This window comes from Cervus elaphus, chromosome 30 (assembly GCF_910594005.1).
Source record: "Cervus elaphus chromosome 30, mCerEla1.1, whole genome shotgun sequence".
Taxonomy (NCBI): domain Eukaryota; kingdom Metazoa; phylum Chordata; class Mammalia; order Artiodactyla; family Cervidae; genus Cervus; species Cervus elaphus.
This window is the reverse complement of record NC_057844.1, coordinates 19,327,447-19,348,271: the sequence shown is the minus strand read 5'-3', so window position 1 is coordinate 19,348,271 and position 20,825 is coordinate 19,327,447. Positions and strand designations below refer to the sequence as shown.

Sequence of the window (20,825 nt, the reverse complement as noted above, 5' to 3'; positions counted from 1 at the left end):
CTACACTCACAGCTTGGGGCTCCTTTGTCAGATACAACCTGTAGGTACAGCCTAGTGGTCTTAGGAAAAGCACTGTTATTAAGAGTAGGGAATGACAGCTTAGACCCCTTCTCAATACTAAACCTGGGTACCATATTAACTTTTCTGAACCTCTGTTTCCACATCTACCCAGTGAGGACAGTAGAATTTACCTTGCTGAGTTGTGGGAACATTGTGGCAGGCAGCAATACACATTTAGAGGCTCCAAAATGTGCAGAGTGCTCCAAACTGTTAGTAATTGTTTTTACTGGCTGAAAAGTATTACAGGTGCTGTTATTTTCAGCACTGTATCCCAGGAGCAACAGCAATCCAGGAGTGTCTGGTTCCCTCTTTAACTCTTAAATTACCAAGTGTTTTCTTTCTTTTTTTTAAAAAAAGTATTTATTTATTTGGCTGCACCAGGTCTTAGTTGCAGCACAGGGGATCTTTAGTTATAGCATTTGGGATCAGTTCTCCAGCCAGGGATTGAACCCAGGCCCCCTGCATTGGGAGTGTGGAGTCTTAGCCACTGGACCCCCAGGGGAGTCCTGCAAATGCTTTCAACTGAGTTCATTGATAGACTATACTCTCAACTCTATTCCCAATTGTAGAACAAAAAATTAACAGGTACCTAGAATTTCATTTTAAAAATTCAATTCATGGACAAGTGCTGGAATACAAGTACTCCAGGAGTTTACTCTTCATTTTCTCCTTCCTATTTTTCTTTTCATTTAACCAAAAAGCTTTGAAAATGCAGGAAAGGTTCTGCCAGTAACTAGTTTTTTCATGCTAGCCAAATCATTTGCCTTCTCTGGGTATCAATTTCTTCCTTTATGAAATGAAGAGTATGGACTGTAGATATTCTAAGAGTTTCTTCCAGTTCTAAAATGCTGTGGTCAGTGCTTACCTCTGGGGAAGAAGGAAACACACTCATACAAAGAAAAACCCTGGTCTATTTAAATCAAATTTCTTCTTACCATGTCTTTCTGTTCCTTTTTTTTTTTCTATTTGCAATAAAATTTGTGGGTATTGTACCTAGTCAGATCCCAGCTGTGATGTCACAGCAGGAAGGAGCATCAGTCTTTGGGTCCCTCTCACTCCCAGTCTTGGCAAATTGTTGGGAAGCAGCCTCCTGGCTCAGTGCGGCTCCTGGGTGTCATCATGGAGTAAGTAGGGCAGGTTTGCTGTGAAAAGGGGAGAAGTGAGGAGTAGAGAGGGTAGAGTCTACACCGGGCAGAGGATGCCCCATGTGCATCCTGACAGATGGAAGTGCTGTAATCATTTATCATCCTTGACTCTGAGTTATAACAGGAGGTGTTTGCATTTATTGCTTTTTCTGATTAAAAAATAACGAAGGAAAGTTTTGCTCTTTTGCTTTTTAATTTTTTAATTGAAGGATAATTGCTTTACAGAGTTTTGTGGTTTTCTGTCATACATCAGCAAGTGTCAGCCATAGGTCCACCCATGTCCCCTCCCTCCTGAACCTCCCTCCCTTCTCCCTCCCCACCCCACCCTCAGCCGGTCACAGAGCCCCAGTTTGAATTCCCTGAGTCATACAGAAAATTCTCATGGGCTATCTACTTTACATATGGTGATGTAAATTTCCATGTTATTCTCTCCCCTTCTCCTGCCTCTCCTCCCCGCATGTCCATAGGTCTGTTCTCTATGTCTGTTTCTCCATTGCTGCCCTGAAAATGAATCCATCAGTGCCATCTTTTTAGATTCCATATACATGAGTCAGTATATGGTATTTATATTTCTCTTTCTGACTTACTTCACTCTGTATAATAGTTCATCCACCTCATTAGAGCTGACTCAAATGTGTTCCTTTTCATGGTGGAGCAATATTCCATTGTGTAGATGTACCGCAGTTTCTTTATCCATTCATCTGTCGATGGACATCTAGGTTGCTTCCATGTTCCAGCTATTGTAAATAGTGCTGCAATGAACACTGGGATACATGTGTCTTTTTCAATTTTGGTTTCCTCGGGGTATATGCCTAGGACTGGGATTGCTGGGTCACATGGTTGTTTTGTTCCTAGCTTTTTAAGGAATTTCCATACCATCTTCCATAGTGGCTGTATCAGTTTATATTTCCACCAGCAATGCAAGAGTGTTCCCTTTTCTCCACACCCTCTTCCACATTTATTGCTTGTAGACTTTTTGATGATGGCCATTCTGACTGATGTGAGGCGGTATCTCATTGTAGTTTTGATTTGCATTTCTTTAATAGCAAGTGATGTTTAGCATCTTTTCAGGTGCTTGTTAGCCATCTGTATGTCTTCTTTGGAGAAATGTCTCTTCAGGCCCTTTTCCCACTTTTTGATTGGGTTGTTTGCTTTTCTAAGTTTTGCCCTTTTTATGAATGACATCTCTGCCTTGGTTTTTATAATGTGTGTGCGCTCAGTTGTTTCAGTCGTGTCCGACTCTTTGCGACCCTTTGGACCGTAGCCCACCAGGCTCCTCTGTCCATGGGATTCTCCAGGCAAGAATACTGGAGTGGGTTGCCATGCCCTCCTCCAGGGGATCTTCCCGACCCAGGGATCAAACCCTTGCCTCTTATGTCTCCTGCTTTGGTAAGCAGGATCTTTACCACTAGAGCCACCTGGGAAGCCCTTTTTATGATGAAAAGTAATTAAAAAATAAAGATGACATGTCTGGAGAAGTGAAAGGGACTTTGAAAAGGATTCATGTCCACTTCTTTCTTTTTACAATGGAATACACAAAAGCAGAGAGAAAAACATGCAATAACAATTACCCATCACCCATAATCAACAGTTATTCACTCTGGCCAATTTTGTTTTTTTCTCCAGTGTTCCTGCTACTCACTACCACTCTGTAGATTGTTCTGCAGTAAATCCCACAGATCATATCAGTTCAACTCAAGTGCTTTAGTATATATCTCTAAAATGTAAGAACTTTTTAATAAAAGCACAATCAGAATATAATTATCATGCCTAAAGAAGAGAATAATTGATTAATGTTAGCAAATAGTAGTCATATTTTTCGAATTATCTAAACTTTTCCACAGCTTGTTTAGGGTCCAAATAAGGTGGTGCTAGTGGTAAAGAACCCAACTGCCAATACAGGAGACATAAGAGACACAGGTTTGATCCCTGGGTCCGGAGGATCCCCTGGAGGAGGGCATGGCAACCACTCCACTATTCTTGCCTGGAGAATCCCATGGACAGAGGAGCCTGTCCATTGGGTTGCAATGAGTCAGATAACTGAAGTGACCGAGCATGCATGCATGTAAGGTCCATATATTGTAATCTGTAAATTGGTCTCCTAAGTCACTAATCCAGTGGTTCCCAAAGTGTGGATCCCAGACAAGCATCATTAGTACCAGGTAGGATCTTCTTAGAAATGCAGTTTCTCTGGCATTAGCTACCACTCTGTAGATTGTTCTGCAGTAAATCCCACACATCATATCAATTCAACTCTAGTGCTTTAGTATATATCTAAAATGTAAGTACTTTTTAATAAAAGCACAATCAGAATATAATTATCATGCCTAAAGAAGAGAACAATTGATTAATGTTAGCAAATTGTCAGTAGTAAAACCACTAGACCATTCAGGTATGACCTAAATCAAATCCCTTATGACTATACAGTGGAAGTGAGAAATAGATTTAAGGGACTAGATCTGATAGACAGAGGGACTGATGAACTATGGGTGGAGGTTCATGACATTGTACAGGAGACAGGGATCAAGACCATCCCCAAGGAAAAAAAATGGAAAAAAGCAAAATGGCCGTCTGAGGAGGCCTTACAAATAGCTGTGAAAAGAAGGGAAGTTGTAATTAGCCTCCAACTAATAAAAATAAATGAAAAAAAAAAAAGAAAGAAAGAAAAGAAATGAAGGGAAGTGAAAAGCAAAGGAGAAAAGGAAAGATATTCCCATCTGAATGCAGAATTTCAAAGAATAGCAAGGAGAGATAAGAAAGTCTTCCTCAGTGATCAATGTAAAGAAATAGAGGAAAACAACAGAATGGGAAAGACTAGAGATCTCAAGAAAATTAGAGATACCAAGGGAAAATTTCATGCAAAGATGGGCTCAGTAAAGGGCAGAAATGATATGGATCTAACAGAAGCAGAAGATATTAAGAAGAGGTGGCAAGAATACACAGAAGAACTGTACAAAAAAGATCTTCATGACTCAGATAATCACGATGGTGTGATCACTCACCTAGAGCCAGACATCCTGGAATGTGAAGTCAAGTGGGCCTTAGGAAGCATCACTACGAACGAAGCTAGTAGAGGTGATGGAATTCCAGTTGGGCTATTTCAAATCCTGAAAGATGATGCTGTGAAAGTGCTGCACGTAATATGCCAGCAAATTTGGAAAACTCAGCAGTGGCCACAGGACTGGAAAAGCTCAGTTTTCACTCCAATCCCTAAGAAAGGCAATCCCAAAGAATGCTCAAACTACCACACAATTGCACTCTTCTCACATGCTAGTAAAGTAATGGTCAAAATTCTCCAAGCCAGGCTTCAGCAATATGTGAACCATGAAATTCCAGATGTTCAAGCTGGTTTTAGAAAAGGCAGAGGAACCAGAGGTCAAATTGCCAACATCCACTGGATCATCGAAAAAGCAAGAGAGTTCCAGAAAAATACCTATTTCTGCTTTATTGACTACGCCAAAGCCTTTGACTGTGTGGATCACAATAAACTGCGGAAAATTCTTCAAGAGATGGGAATACCAGACCACCTGACCTGCCTCTTGAGAAACAGTTAGAACTGGACATGGAACAACAGACTGGTTCCAAATAGGAAAAGGAGTACTTCAAGGCTGTATATTGTCACCCTGCTTATTTAACTTATAAGCAGAGTACATCATGAGAAACGCTGGGCTGGAAGAAGCACAAGCTGGCCTCAAGATTGCCCAGAGAAATATCAATAACCTCAGATATGCAGATGACACCACCCTTATGGCAGAGAGTGAAGAGTAACTAAAAAGCCTCTTGATGAAAGTGAAAGAGGAGAGTGAAAAAGTTGGCTTAAAGCTCAACATTCAGAAAACTAAGATCATGGCATCTGGTCCCATCACTTCATGGGAAATAGATGGGGAAACAGTGGAAGCAGTGTCAGACTTTGTTTTTTTGGGCTCCAAAATCACTGCAGATGGTGACTGCAGCCATGAAATTAAAAGACGCTTACTCCTTGGAAGGAAAGTTATGACCAAGCTAGACAGCATATTAAAAAGCGTTGCTTTTCCAACAAAGGTCTGTCTAGTCAAGGCTATGGTTTTTCCAGTAGTCATGTATGGATGTGAGAGTTGGACTGTGAAGAATGCTGAGCACCAAAGAATGGATGCTTTTGAACTGTGGTGTTGGAGAGGACTCTTGAGAGTCCCTTGGACTGCCAGGAGATCCAACCAGTCCATCCTAAAGGAGATCAGTCCTGGATTTTCATTGGAAGGACTGATGCTGAAGCTGAAACTCCTATACTTTGACCACCTGATGTGAAGAGCTGACTCATTGGAAAAGACCCTGATGCTGGGAGGGATTGAGGGCAGGAGGAGAAGGGGATGATAGAGGATGAGATGGTTGGATGGCATCACTGACTCTATGGACATGGGTTTGGGTAGACTCCGGGAGTTGGTGATGGACAGGGAGGCCTGGCATGCTGCAGTGCATGGGGTCGCAGAGAGTCGGACATGACTGAGCAACTGAACTGAACCGAACTGAACTGAGTCAGAAACGTTGAAGGTGGGACACTGAAAGCTGCCTTCTAGGTGATTCTGATACAAAGTTTGGAAGTGCTGCTCTAATCTTTAGGTTTCTCTCTCTCTCTCTCAGAATATCTGTTGAAGAAACTGATTGTATGGTCATTATACACTTCCCCATAGGTTCGATTTTGCCAGTTGTGTTCCTATAGTAATGCAACAATTGTTTTTTAAGCAAACTGAATAATAATAAATGTGCTCTCTCCATATGGATCAATTCACATAAAGTATCACCACAGTTAGCATAATGAGCCACTATCAGCTGACAGTATTAGTTACTGTTTGTTCTGCCAGTTTGAAAGTGTTACTAAGAGAAGCCAATGGATGTTTTGAAAGTATTTGGGCTTAATTTTTATTTTTAGAATTATAAATACCCCATTTTTGGACTTGTTAGCATTCCTGTTATGCCAAATAATAGGCTCATTAACACATATTATAAAGCTGACACATCCAGTGCCATGATGGTAGGTCAGTTGTCTGGCTCCCTGCTTCCCACCTCCCTGCTCTCCTCCCAGTTCATAGAGTCTTTTGCCCATGGATGATTTCATGCTACCAAAGTGATGTCATTGACTTGACATCACTTGATTGCTGGCACAGTCAGCAATCAAGAGCCAATAGGAGCTGGCTCCATCACACCACTGGCTCAGTCTTTTAGAATCTGGTCTTTACAGCCACAGTAACTTGTGTAGTTTAGGCAAAAACCACTATTTTCCTTCATCTGTGTGAATCTAAACTAAGGTGCATGTGATAGTTGATTTTACTTGTTAACTTGGCCAGGCCACATGTCCAGATATTTGGTCAAACAGTATTTTTGGTATTTTTGTGAAGATGTTTTTATGAAGGACATTAACATTTAAATCAGTGGACATTTAACATTTAAATCTGCTTGGAGTAAAGCAGATTGCTCCCTGCAATGTGGGTGAGCCTCATTTAATCAGTTGAAAGTCTTAAGTGAAGAATGACTTTCCCTGAGGAAGAGAAAATTCTGCCTTTGGACTCAAACTGCAACATCAGTTCTTCTCTGAGTCTCCAGCCTGCTAGCCTGTTCTGCAACTTTTGAACCTACCAAGCCTCCACAATCTTGTGAGCCAATTCTTTAAAATAATCTCTCCTCTTCTCTCTCTCTCTCTCTCTCTGACTTCCTCTTCCCTTGCCCCTCAGCTTGCTTTCTCTCTCTCTCCAAATGCATATGCATATACATACACATACACTCTGTTGGTTGGTTCTATTTATGTTCCATAAAACTAATTTTCCATAGAACTTAAATATTTAAAAAAAATATTGGGTTGGCCAAAAAGTTCATCCTGATAAAAAAGTTAGTCATAACTCTAACCTTATAACCCTGTAGTAGGCTGAGATCTGTGATTGGACAAAGACTAATTTAAGGGCCGTTTCCCCCAAGCATCTTCCTATTGGCTTTTCTACAGTGCTTGAAACTCCTACCTCATTTACATAAGGTGAGGCCTTGATGCTTGCATGCATACTCAGGTGATAATTTGTGTCTGACTCTTTGTGACCCCATGGACTGTAGCCCACCAGACTCCTCTGTCCATGAGATTTCCCAGGCAAGAATACTGGAGTGGCTTTCCTCTCTAGGGGATTTTGGAGATTTCCTCCTCCAGGGATCTTCCTAACCCAGGGACTGAGCCCGCGTCTCTTGCATTGGCAGGCTGATTCTTTAGCAGTGTGCCGCCAGGGAAGCCCCTAAGGCCTTGATAGCTCCTGTTAAAATATGGAGCAGGACAGCAATCAGGTTAGTATCACCTGTCAGCATCTTAATGGGCTTTATGGGCAGATTTTCTGTCCAATCACCCCTGATAAATCTGTGCAGACAAGTTCTAAATATGGTCCCCTGGCAGCTAGAAGTCCTCATGAAGCCCTATCTAAGACACAGGTGGGCCTCTGTTCACTAATTTATGTACTTAAGTACCTCCCAACTAGCTCTGGAAAGGATTTAAGATGGCTTTCAAAGAAATAAGTAGTGTAGCAAGGCCAGAGGGATTGAAAAAAAAAGTGAAGCAAAGGGAAAATGATGGTAGAAGAGGATGGAACCAGGAGCAAGGCAAATGTGCAAATTAGATTTCCTGAAAGCTATATGCTTCCAGAGGTGTGTTATACAATTGAGTTAAAAACTTCTAGGAGAATGTGTGAAGGGGGCTAAAGGGAGTCATATAACATAAAAGATAAAGAGTTAATCTGTTGCTTAGATAAGTCCAAGTCCTTTGGTTGTTAAGGCCAGAGTAAGATTTCTTCAGTAGGTCTTCCAAGAGAAAACTCTGGATAATGTAAACAATTATGTCTTTGCAACATCTTTGGACTAAATGAAGTGACTGACTTCAAAGGACCCCTTTTGATCATACTCTTCACTTAGCCAAGAGGATTATATCAAAGTGCAATTCAGTAGAAGTACTTTTCAGGTACCTGCCATGATACATCCCAGGTGTAAAGTCACTAGTGATCTGGTTTCATCCAGGGATAAGTTATAAATTATCTAGCTGTTCTCAAGTGCCAGTCTGGCAGGCAGTGATGAAAGTTCCATGGGTTCATGATGAAAATTAAAAAAACAGTGCAGTCACTAGTGAATTTTCCATAACACTAACTTTCCATAAGACTTCAGTTTAAAATACTGTCCTTAAAAAAAAAAAAAAAAAGACTGTCCTTTTGTTATATCCTTACTTGGTAAAAATAAGTTAGCACCCTATGTCAGTAAACAGCATTAAAATTTTTTTTTTTTAACTAGCCAGTGAAAATATAAAAATCTGGGAAACCACTGACCTAAGAGAATGGAAAGACACACAATCCTCCATGAATATTATTTTTCTCAGCAAGGCTTTTGATATCTTTATAACTTGCAGTAATATACTAGAAATCAAACCCTATGACGACTATCTGGAATGCAACTCTCCAACATTACAAGTCTAATTCAAAACCATACATTTTAAAAATCAGTCAATCTGGAGCTAGCACTGATAGACTGTTACAAAAATTTAGGAACCAAACAAGGGCCATGCCTAACTAGAAACCACCCCCACTGTCACTTTGAGTTGAGCCAAGGGACGGCTGGGCCAAGAGTGTCCTCGGGATGTTATTTTGAAAGTTCACTACCTCACAGACATATAGGTGAGAGAGATTCCCAAGTTTTACACCATTGAGCACTGCTGCAATAACTCTAATTTGAGAATTATTTTAAAGTAGACATAACCAAATATACTATTAAACATCTGAACCACACAATAGCAGCAACCAAAATTGCCAAACAAAAGCTACACAGTAATAAAACCTACAGAATCCTTTGCTTTGAGTCATCGGGCTTTTTTAGTTTCTCTAGAGGTGAGCAACTGTGTGTTAACAGATGATATCATCTGGTTGACAGGATGTGGTCCATATGTAGATGGTTAATATTTTGGGGGGCTTCCCTGGTGGCTCAGAAGTTAAGAATCCATCTGCAGTGCAAGAGACGCAGGAGACTCAGGTTTGATCTCTGGGTTGGGTAGATCCCCTGGAGAAGGAAATGGCAACCTGCTCAGTATTCTTGCCAGGAAAAGCCCATGGACAGAAGAGCCTGCAGGCTATGGTCTGTGGGGTCGCAGAGTCAGACACAACTGAAGCAATTAAGCAATATTTCTTGAGCACTGTTTTAAACATTTTATGTATAAATACCTTCAATCTTGACAACAACCTTATGAGATATGAATCATTATTATTATATTCTCAATTTACAAATGAACAAACTGAGGCCAAGAGCTATTAAATAAATGTCATCCAATGACTATGAGGTAGAACCAGATTTCAAACTCCAGTAGAGTAACCCCAGAGACCATACTTAGAACAAGATGCTTCATTGACTCTGTAGAACTAGCTAATACATCTGGAGGAAGCTAAGAGATGATTCCTAGAAATGGTGCCCTTGATCTTAGAACAGTTCATTTGTGACCATTCTTTCTGGAAGTTACCAAATGACAAGGACAATTTTCTTGGAAGGTCATTTCTAGCCTGTGTTAATAAAATTGTATCATCTTCAGATAAGAGGGTGCTTCTTGTACTGTTCTTTAGAGTCCTTGGCCTCAAGCTCAGCGGAAACACCATCAAATTATTTCTTTTTTTTCTTTTTTTTTTTTTTTAATTTTTTTATTTTTTTTTAATTTTTTTATTAGTTGGAGGCTAATTACTTCACAACATTTCAGTGGGTTTTGTCATACATTGATATGAATCAGCCATAGATTTACACTTATTCCCCATCCCGATCCCCCCTCCCACCTCCCTCTTCACCCGACTCCTCTGGGTCTTCCCAGTGCACCAGGCCCGAGCACTTGTCTCATGCATCCCACCTGGGCTGGTGATCTGTTTCACCATAGATAGTATACATGCTGTTCTTTTGAAACATCCCACCCTCACATTCTCCCACAGAGTTCAAAAGTCTGTTCTGTATTTCTGTGTCTCTTTTTCTGTTTTGCATATAGGGTTATCATTACCATCTTTCTAAATTCCATATATATGTGTTAGTATGCTGTAATGTTCTTTATCTTTCTGGCTTACTTCACTCTGTATAATGGGCTCCAGTTTCATCCATCTCATTAGGACTGATTCAAATGAATTCTTTTTGACAGCTGAGTAATATTCCATGGTGTATATGTACCACAGCTTCCTTATCCATTCATCTGCTGATGGGCATCTAGGTTGCTTCCATGTCCTGGCTATTATAAACAGTGCTGCAATGAACATTGGGGTGCACGTGTCTCTTTCAGATCTGGTTTCCTCAGTGTGTATGCCCAAAAGTGGGATTGCTGGGTCATATGGCAGTTCTATTTCCAGTTTTTTAAGGAATCTCCACACTGTTTTCCATAGTGGCTGTACTAGTTTGCATTCCCACCAACAGTGTAAGAGGGTTCCCTTTTCTCCACACCCTCTCCAGCATTTATTGCTTGTAGTCTTTTGGATAGCAGCCATCCTGACTGGCGTGTAATGGTACCTCATTGTGGTTTTGATTTGCATTTCTCTAATAATGAGTGATGTTGAGCACCTTTTCATGTGTTTGTTAGCCATCTGTATGTCTTCTTTGGAGAAATGTCTGTTTAGTTCTTTGGCCCATTTTTTGATTGGGTCATTTATTTTTCTGGAATTGAGCTTCAGGAGTTGCTTGTATATATCAAATTATTTCAATATGAGCTGAAAACAAGGGGGATGGGGAGTGGAGAGTGACTCTGGTGCTCAGAACATATCTTCATTCTACACACAAATTTTTTTAATTTTATTTTTAATTGGAGGATAATCACTTTACAATATTGTGATGGTTTCTGTCATACATCAACACAAATCATCATCGGTATATACTTGTCTCCTTTCTCTTAAACCTCCCTCCTGATCCTAGCCCTCTAGGTTGTCACAAAGCACTGGTTTACACACAAAATTTTATTGGTTTGGCCAATAAAATTGGCCAAAGAGATTCAGGTCACCCCTGAGTCTCTGGCTTATAGAAAGTACTGGGTGGCAACCTCTGTGTGAATGTCAATGTCTGTGGTATCTCTCGAATTCTGGTACTGTCACCCACACTGGAAATGGTAACCCTCTCCAGTATTCTTGCCTGGAAAATCCCATGGACGGAGAAGCCTGGTAGGCTACAGGCCATGGGGTCGCAAAGAGTCGGACATGACTGAACGACTTCACTTTGCTTCACCCACACTGGATTCTATTCCACTGAGTCAAAGACCTAAGAAAGATTAAAAATAAATTGCAATCTGTCTTTTATTAGGTCTACCCAATTTCTTCCAAGAAAAGAGCATAAAGAATGGTCAGTAGCAGATAAAGGACAGAAATGGTATGGACCTAACAGAAGCAGACGATATTAAGAAGAGGTGGCAAGAATACACAGAAGAACTGCACAAAAAAGATCTTTACGACCCAGATAATCACGATGGTGTGATCACTCACCTAGAGCCAGACATCCTGGAATGTGAAGGCAAGTGGGCCTTAGGAAGCATCACTACAAACGAAGCTAGTAGAGGTGATGGAATTCCAGTTGGGCTATTTCAAATCCTGAAAGATGAGGCTGTGAAAGTGCTGCATGCAATATGCGAACAAATTTGGAAAACTCAGCAGTGGCCACAGGACTGGAAACGGTCAGTTTTCATTCCAATCCCAAAGGAAGACAACCCCAAAGAATGCTCAAACTACTGCACAATTGCATTCATCTCACACGGTAGTAAAGTAACGCTCAAAATTCTCCAAGCCAGGCTTCAGCAATACATGAATCGTGAATTTCCAGATGTTCAAGCTGGTTTTAGAAAAGGCAGAGGAACCAGAGGTCAAATTGCCAACATCTGCTGGATCATTGAAAAAGCAAGAGAGTTCCAGAAAAACATCTATTTCTGCTTATTGACTATGCCAAAGCCTTTGACTGTGTGGATCACAATAAACTGGAAAATTCTTCAAGAGATGGGAATACCAGACCACCTGACCTGCCTCTTGAGAAACTTGTATGCAGGTTAGGAAGCAACAGTTTGAACTGGACATGGAACAACAGGCTGGTTCCAAATAGGAAAAGGAGTACGTCAAGGCTGTATATTGTCACCATGCTTATTTAACTTCTATGCAGTGTACATCATGAGAAACGCTGGGCTGGAAGAAGCACAAGCTGGAATCAAGATTGCCTGGAGAAATATCAATAACCTCAGATATGCAGATGACACCACCCTTATGGCAGAGAGTGAAGAGTAACTAAAAAGCCTCTTGATGAAAGTGAAAGAGGAGAGTGAAAAAGTTGGCTTAAAGCTCAGCATTCAGAAAACTAAGATCATGACATCTGGTCCCATCACTTCATGGGAAATAGATGGGGAAACAGTGGAAGCAGTGTCAGACTTTGTTTTTTTGGGCTCCAAAATCACTGCAGATGGTGACTGCAGCCATGAAATAAAAAGACACTTACTCCTTGGAAGGAAAGTTATGACCAACCTAGAAAGCATATTAAAAAGCAGAGACATTACTTTGCCAACAAAGGTCCATCTAATCAAGACTATGGTTTTTCCAGTGGTCATGTAGGGATGTGAGAGTTGGACTGTGAAGAAAGCTGAGCACCAAAGAATTGATGCTTTTGAACTGTGGTGTTGGAGAAGACTCTTGAGAGTCCCTTGGACTGCAAGGAGATCCAACCAGTCCATCCTAAAGGAGATCAGTCCTGGGTGTTCACTGGAAGGACTGATGCTGAAGCTGAAACTCCAGTACTTTGGCCACCTGATGCGAAGAGCTGACTCACTGGAAAAGACCCTGATGCTGGGAGGGATTGGGGGCAGGAGGAGAAGGGGATGACAGAGGATGAGATGGTTGGATGGCATCACTGCCTTGATGGACATGAGTTTGAGTAAACTCCAAGAGTTGGTGATGGACAGGGAGGCCTGGCGTGCTGCGATTCATGGGGTCGCAAAGAGTCGGACACGACTGAGCGATTGAACTGAATTGAACTGAATGCTGACCTCCTGGGATGGAGGCAGAGGCAGCAGACAGCTCATTATCAGTGTGTTCCCCAGAGTGCTGGAGGCCCCAATGTTGTGCTTTCAGTCTGGAAGCCCTCCGATCTCTCACCCCACCCCCCGACTCCAATTTGTAAGTTGTCATCATGACAATACTCACTCCATGCCCTTCTGGTTTCTGGTCTGCTGTAATACAGGCTGTCTCCAGCCAGTGAGTCAATAGAAGTTCAAAGTATTTACAAGTGAGGAAATCATGGGTTCCCAGAGCCGGTAAGTGTCTAGCTTTTGAGACCATTCTCCTAATTTCCCTGAGTCCAAATATCTTTTTTCTTTCATTTGGCTGTGCCAGATTTTAGTTGTGGTGTGTAAACTCTTAGTTGCAGCATGCATGATCTAGTTTCCTGACCAGGGATTGAACCTGGGCCTGCTGCACTGGGTTTGCAGAGTCTTACCCAATGGAGCACCAGGGAAGTCCCCTAATATCATGCTTCTGCCTGCAACCTTTGGGAAGAGTTTATTCTCTTTGTTTTGGGCTGCTCAGGGGATCTGTTCTCCTTCTACTTCAAATACTTCTTTTTCAACTCAAACTTTTCTCTGATTTCCTAACCTAGCTTTTCTTTCTTTCTGACCAGCACTGTGGAGTCTTTGTTCTCTTTGACTGAAAGTCCTAAAAGTCTCAGAGTCCCTCCTGGGGAAAACGATCTTGTTTATCCATAGTTATCAGTCCTGTCATTGATGCAGCAACATGCAGTAAACTATCCACAAGAGGCCAGTACAAACGGTGGATGCTTCTCACCAGAGGGGAGGGACAGGGATCCGGAAATAAAGCTACAGGCGCACAGAGGACAAATTTGCCTGCTCCCCAAATTGTTATTTTTGACTTGCCAGAGGAACATTAAATATTCACACACAGACTCATTCAACAAATGTTTATTGTAAAGTACTGTGCTAAAGCCAGTCATGGAGTTACTTGGGCTCTGCCTTTAAGGAGTTTTTGGCCCAGCAGGAAAGCTGTGGCATGCATTGTACAAGACAAAGATTCTATTACAGGGACTTCCGTGGTAGTCAGGAGCAGTCATTGTCTTCCAATGAAGGGGGTGCAGGTTTGATTCCTGGTCCCAGAGCTAAGATTCCACGTGCCTCATGGTCAAAAGGCCAAAACATAAAACAATATTGTGACAAATTCAATAAAGACTTTAAAACATGATCCACATTAAAAAAAATCTTTAAAAAAGAGATTATATTATAGGCAGAAAGTGATAGAGTTCTAAGAAATGTACAAATAAAGTGCCGTGGGTGTCTAGATTACTTCACTGAAAAATCTGAAGTGAATCAAAATTTTAAGAAGTAGGAATAAGAATTTATAGTGGGAGTGAATTTAAAGGTCAAGTAGTTCATCTGATTCACTTTGTAGATGTAACAGTGTCAAATGCATTTTTTTAAGAAGCTAGACACAAACCCAAGTTTATTAGTAATTATATTATATTATATTATATTACAGAGCAAATGCACCAAGTTAAAAAAGAAAAGTATGTTAAGAATAGATTTCAAATACTTAGGTATTTTATTTTGGTTTTTATTTTTGCTTTTGGCTGTGCTAGGTCCTTGGTGCTTGTGAACGGGCCCTCTCCAGTTGCCAAAAAAAATGCATTTTAAAAAGTTAAAAAGGAGATATACAGTTTAATTGTGACAAAATTGGTCTAAAACATAAGCCCCTGCATTTCTAGCCTGGAGCTATTTTCTTTACACCAAGTAGCTTTCCCCAATAAACCAAGAACATGTGGACCACAAATTGAATCTAAATTAGCAATAGCCAGCAAAGCTGTTGTTTTAAAAATGGGGATGACCATATTAATTGGAGAACGTCTCAGAAAATATGGGAAAGAACTCTCTGGTTATATTTGGCATTGATTCATTTCTTGTTATAAGAAACTACATCCAAAAGAGAGCTATAAAAATAAAGGAATAAGAAATGAGACCCTAAGAAAGGTTATGGAAATCAGAGTTATTTAGTCTGAAAAAAAGAATGTTAATGGGGGAATTCTTCAGCCTTCAGGGATCAGGAGGTCCCCCAACAGCTGTTCTCCATTTCTCCAGAAGGTAGAAAACCAGAGAAAATAGACTTGAATATCAAGCAGAAAAGATGGAGTCAGATGTAAGGAAGAGGCCCCTGATCTGAAGGTCTGACACACACAGACAGAGGAAACTGCAGGATCCTGTGGCTTGTCTTTCTCTTTCAGTCTCAGGAAAGGGAACCAACGCCTTTCCTAGAAGTTCTATAGACCTGGCTGCAAGTGAGGATGGAGTCGTTTAAACCTTTTATGGATTCTTCCCAGTCTTTGGGAGATTATTCCAACCCCAACACCCTTGCTCTATTTGATCTTACAAATGAGGGGAAAACAGAAAGATAAAAATAAAATGCTGCTTAATATTTCCTGGCAAATATAAACAGAATTGTGCTGGTTTAATTGCTAAGTCGTGTCTGACTCTTTTGTGAACCCATGGACTATAGACTGCCAGGCTCCTCTCTCCATGGAATTTTCCATGCAAGGATACTGGAGGGGGTTGCTGTTTCCTTCTCCAGGGGATCTTCCCAACTCAGGGAAGAAACCCATGTCTTCTGCATCTCCTACATTACAGGCAGATTCCTTACCCCTGAGCCACCTGGGAAGCTGGAGCTGCATAAATAGAATGGGATCAGACATTTCCGTAAGGTGTCTGATCTGAAATTGCTAAGGAAGGGTCCTGTTTTGCAAACAGCCACTGTGAGTCAAGGCTAAACAGGAGACTGAGAAGGAGCCGTGCTAGTTTCTCAAGCCTTTCCACGGAATTCCAGAGCCTTCCATTCTCACTCTTCCCTTTCCCAGACTATCATTTCTGAAAACATCCCTCAGGTGTTGATGAATCCTCAGAATTACTAACTGAGGATGGCATAAGTCCCTGGTTCCAAAACCTGGGCATAGAATTATCTAGAAAGTTGAAAATAAAATAGAAAAGTCTAGGTCTTACTCCAGAGCGTCTTACTTAGTAGGTGGGAAAAAAAAGAAGGAAAAACCAAACCAAACAAAAACCCAACTCTCCAGGTGGTCCCAATGACCAGATCTGAGGATAATTAACCTGTGATATTTTCCTCTCCTGAGGTATTTTCACTTTAAGAAGGGTCTCTTAAAGACCTCAGAGAGTTCCAAATCCCTAGTAATTGCAAGATGGTGAAACCCCTGCTGCAGGTGGTCAGAGAAGTGATTTTGGGGATTTCATCCCCTAAATTGTTCCACATGGACTCCACCTACTCTGCAGACTTGGTTGTGACATTGGCTTTGCAAAGGGGAGTGTCGCTCTTGCATGGGAATAATTTTAAGGAAAGGAGCAGAACCGAAAATCCTGGGACAAGTGACAGCGGTCCTTAGGGAGGGATGAAGTGACATGCAAGGCAGGCAGACCAGCAGACTGTTTTGGGGGCTCTGCATGGGTTGTGTAAACCCCTCTCACCTGCTGTTTTGTATTCTTTTATGAAATGTCCAGTTAGGTATGGTCAGAAAAGGTGACAGCGGAAAGGCTCAGGAAAAAATAGAGTTTGTTACACTCACACGTCCATGAGAGCACAGCACAGCACGCAAGGCTACATGGGGAAATCATCAGGGTGGCCCAGAGGTGGAAGGCAAGAGGGAGGGGAAGCTTTAGCCCAGAGACTTTATTGGCATTTCCTTGGCAAAAGCAAGGCAGAGCGGGGTCAACAGTTTAGGATTGGCTACTTTGAGTAAGTTCTGCAGGCTTTGGGCTCTAGGGGTGGTCCCTAGAAGCCTGGAACTTGGCTCTAGGATGACTAAGGCAGAGGAATATTGCCTCCTGGGGCCTGTGGGCCCAATAGAGGAAGTAAGGCTCTGGACTGGTTAGTTTGCATAACAAGGGCATGTTCCTGACTGGGTCCTTTTTTACGTCTCTACAAATTAGCTAGCCCAGGGAGACATAGTCTCTCCCCAGCCAGAAAGGTTTTCTAAAGATGTCAAAACATTATAATAAACCAAAAATTAAAAATATTTACAAGACAATTGGTTTCCTATCCAAGGGACTTTATTACTATTATCTTTATTTTATTTTTTACCATACCCCATGAGCTGGTCCCCATAGTGTGGTAGGTTGCTGAAATTGTTGAAAATCTAGAAGATGTGCCAATTTTCCTCCTGTCTTGAGACATTAAAAAAAAAAAAATTTTGGTAAGGAGACTAAAGGACAATAAGAAACAAGCCTGCAAGGAAATGGGCTATGAATTGTTTACTGACCCTTAAAGCTCAGCCTTTCTGCACTGATCCTCAGCCTGGACAGATAATCAGAGCTGTTCTGAAAAATTCCTTGCTTCATAAATTGGAGTACTTGAGTATCACACTGACAGGAACTCAATATTTTTCTTGGAAGGATTTGGTCAGCCTGAACTGGCTGTTAATTAGTAAGTGGAGTCATGCCCAGGTAGTGATTACCAGCTAGTGTTTATCTCAACTACAGTGTGGCAGAGTCTTAGTTGTCCTTCTAAAAATCTCTTCTTCCCTTCTTATTAACTGGTCACCTAACTGCCTAGTTAGAGACTGGATTACCCAGCCAACTTTGCAGCGAGCATGACTATGAGATTCTATTGTCCCTCAATCAGTAAATTTGGGGACAATTTGATGCTAGTGACTTCCGCTTAACTTAATTGAAAGAAAATTGCTTGCCTAGGACTCTCTTTCATTAAATGGAAAGCACACCTATCAGAGAGTCAGCTGCAGTCATGGAGAAGAGGCCAATGCCCCACGGGAGCAGAGCAATGAGATGGAAGGAACCTGGGACACTGAGGCATCTCTCAGAATCAAGCCAACCTAGCAACCGGAAGTACTCCCCTTGGGACTTTTACATAAGAAATAGACTTCTGTTTTATTTAAACCTTGTATTGTGGATCTCTTTGTTATGACTGCAGAGCATTATCTAATTAATATACATAGTTATCAGTTGCCACTTTTTTTTTTCTAGAAGGAATTATTGTTTTCACAGAAACAGAGAATCTTAGAATGTAGAATAGACTCCCATGCAGGAGTCCCCTCTACACTATGCCTTCAGGAGGTCACTCAGGCTCTCTACCCCTTTTGTGATGGGATCTATACCTCTTCACCAGGTGGCCCAGACCATGGGGCCGCTTTGTCTATACTGTGGATGAAGCATGTCGCCTACCATGTCAGTAAACAAAGGATGTTTATAGCCATCAAGCCACCAGCCTCTGCAGCTAACCCCAAAGATGTACCCTGAGGGGATTCAGGATGGAGAAAAGCAGGGTACTGGCCTTAGATAGTTAAAGTGCTTATCAAAGGAACAAGGTCAATAAGCCCAGACTCTGGCATCTTCCCACACACAGACAAGCACTAAATCCGTTAACTTGAGGTCTGGTTTTCTTTAATCGACAGCAATCTTTTAATGTTCCTACTACCTGCTTTTTTGTTTGTTTGGTTTTTTGCAAAATTCCTATATATCCTGGCCTCCTCCCTGATCTTTTCCGAACAGTCCCTCAGAGCAATCTGAGAGTCTGTCTCCTGGGCTTAAGTCCTCAGTAAACCCACTGAATGAAATGTAATTCTCAACTTTTAGATTGTGCAGATTTTCCAGTACACAATACTTTTATATCTTCCTCCTGTGGCCAATGGTGTAGTGTGTTGCTACAAAACTAACTGGCCTATGAAACATGTAACCCCTCCCTCCCCTAATTATGGTCTTGTAGCAACCATTCTAGAAGGTACTCCTCAGATACAGCGTTTTGGAGCCAAATAAATTTTGAAAATACTTACACTATACCTACCTCTAAAGAGTATATATTAATGTTTTCAGGTGTAGAAAAGTCTGAAATAAATTTGTTTAACTTGCTTTAATCCAGATTTTATTGAACATATTTGGCCATAAACCACCCCTAATTAAAAAAATTAATTTTTCCTGAATAATATCCATCCCTATCATGTAATAGTGTGTTCTATAAAACACATTTAGGAAACACAGATCTGACCCATGACCTGGCCTTAATTGGCACTGTTTCCTAGACCACTGAGCAGGTCAGTCACAGACACACAGAATCTAACGCCACACTGGATAGAAAAATGTTGGAATTTGTTTATATTGCTTGGTTACTGGATGTTAGCCCAGTCAGTAGTAAACAGGAAATGTTTTTATTTGAGAATATAGCAAGAACTCCAGAGACAAAGAAAATACACATCCCAAATAAAATCCTTACCCAACAAACTATGAACACATAACTAAACTCTTCCTTCCCATAATTCCCTTTTACAGGGCTTACTAATAGAGAATCTAATCTTTACTGATAAGAAAACCTGGTTTGTCTTCTGTGTAATCTCAGCCTGGTTTAGAAGGAAGTATATGCCTCTGGAGTCAAACAGCTTGATTTGAATCCCACTTACTGTCTTTGTGATTTTAGAAAAAGTTGTTTATTCTAACTGAGGCTTAATTTCCTTTTTTATAAAGTGGGAATAAAAATACCTCATTATGGAGGACTTCTCTGGTGGTCCAGTGGTTAAGACTTTGTCTTCCAATGCAGGGTGTGAGGGTTTGATCCCTGTAGGATCCCACATGCCTGGTGGCCAAAAAACCAAAACATAAAACAGAATAAATATTGTAACAAATTTAATAAAGACTTTAAAAATGGTCCACATCAAAGAAAATCTTAAAACAAAAATATATCATGTTTGCAGGGATTAAGTGAGAATGCCGGCAGAGCCCCACACAAAGCATCTGGCAAATAGTAGGAGTTAAAAAAAAAAAGGAACTATCTCAACTTCTCTATTCTCATCTCACCCTCCTCTTTGTAGATATTTCTATTTCAGATTGACCTTTCCATATATTTCATTACTATAGGATGCATCCCATATTCCTTAGCCAAATCCAAGAAATTTATTTAACATCTGTTTAAAATTAATAAATATAATTTGTTCATCTTGCTGCCCAGATAAAGTCTTTCTCTTCCTGATAGTTGTTATAGGATATGAATAGTTAGGCCCCCCTATTCTATTCAATGAAATTTTTCAGTTTTATCATTGAGGGCGCTATGGTGCCTTTTTACTATAATAATTGATTAACACTTGAAGAATATCAAAGACAGACACATTAACATTTTTCAACTAAACTGGATTTTTCCTCTTCTTTATGGAGACAGAATATTGTGTCTATAATTAATTTTCATTTATTCCCCTACAACTCTATTTTAACAGATGTGAGCACTAAGTGCCACTGAAAGTCAAAACTACACTTTGAGTAACCAAAGAATTTTTCAGGAACTGAAAGAGGTCAAAAGGTTAACTAATGGTTAGGAATTTGTTTGAAGTTCTGTTGGTTCATCACATTTGTAAAAGGCAAAAGTTTTGTTTGTGGCTATCATTGAGCAGCTTACGACAAACCCTCCCCTGAGCACAATTATAAGAGCTGAAGAGCAATTTTTAAAAGAACTCAGCTATTTGAAGATACCAGAAAACAACCATGGCAGCCAGGACTTCAAGGGCCAAAATTCCAGAGATAGCCCTTGACATAAGAATCTGATAAAAATGGAACAAGAAAAGAATGTTACAGACTTCTCACACTCATGAGCCTAG

General features: G+C 40.8%; 1 long non-coding RNA gene across 1 annotated transcript; it reads right to left on the bottom strand.

Annotated features, from left to right (window-relative positions):
- Window positions 1-459: 459 nt before the first annotated feature.
- Window positions 460-20,152, bottom strand: LOC122686642. The gene is made up of 3 exons (XR_006338873.1): window positions 20,140-20,152; window positions 13,009-13,015; window positions 460-566 (listed from the first exon to the last, which is right to left on the bottom strand). It is a non-coding gene; the product is annotated as an uncharacterized LOC122686642 (long non-coding RNA).
- Window positions 20,153-20,825: the final 673 nt, after the last annotated feature.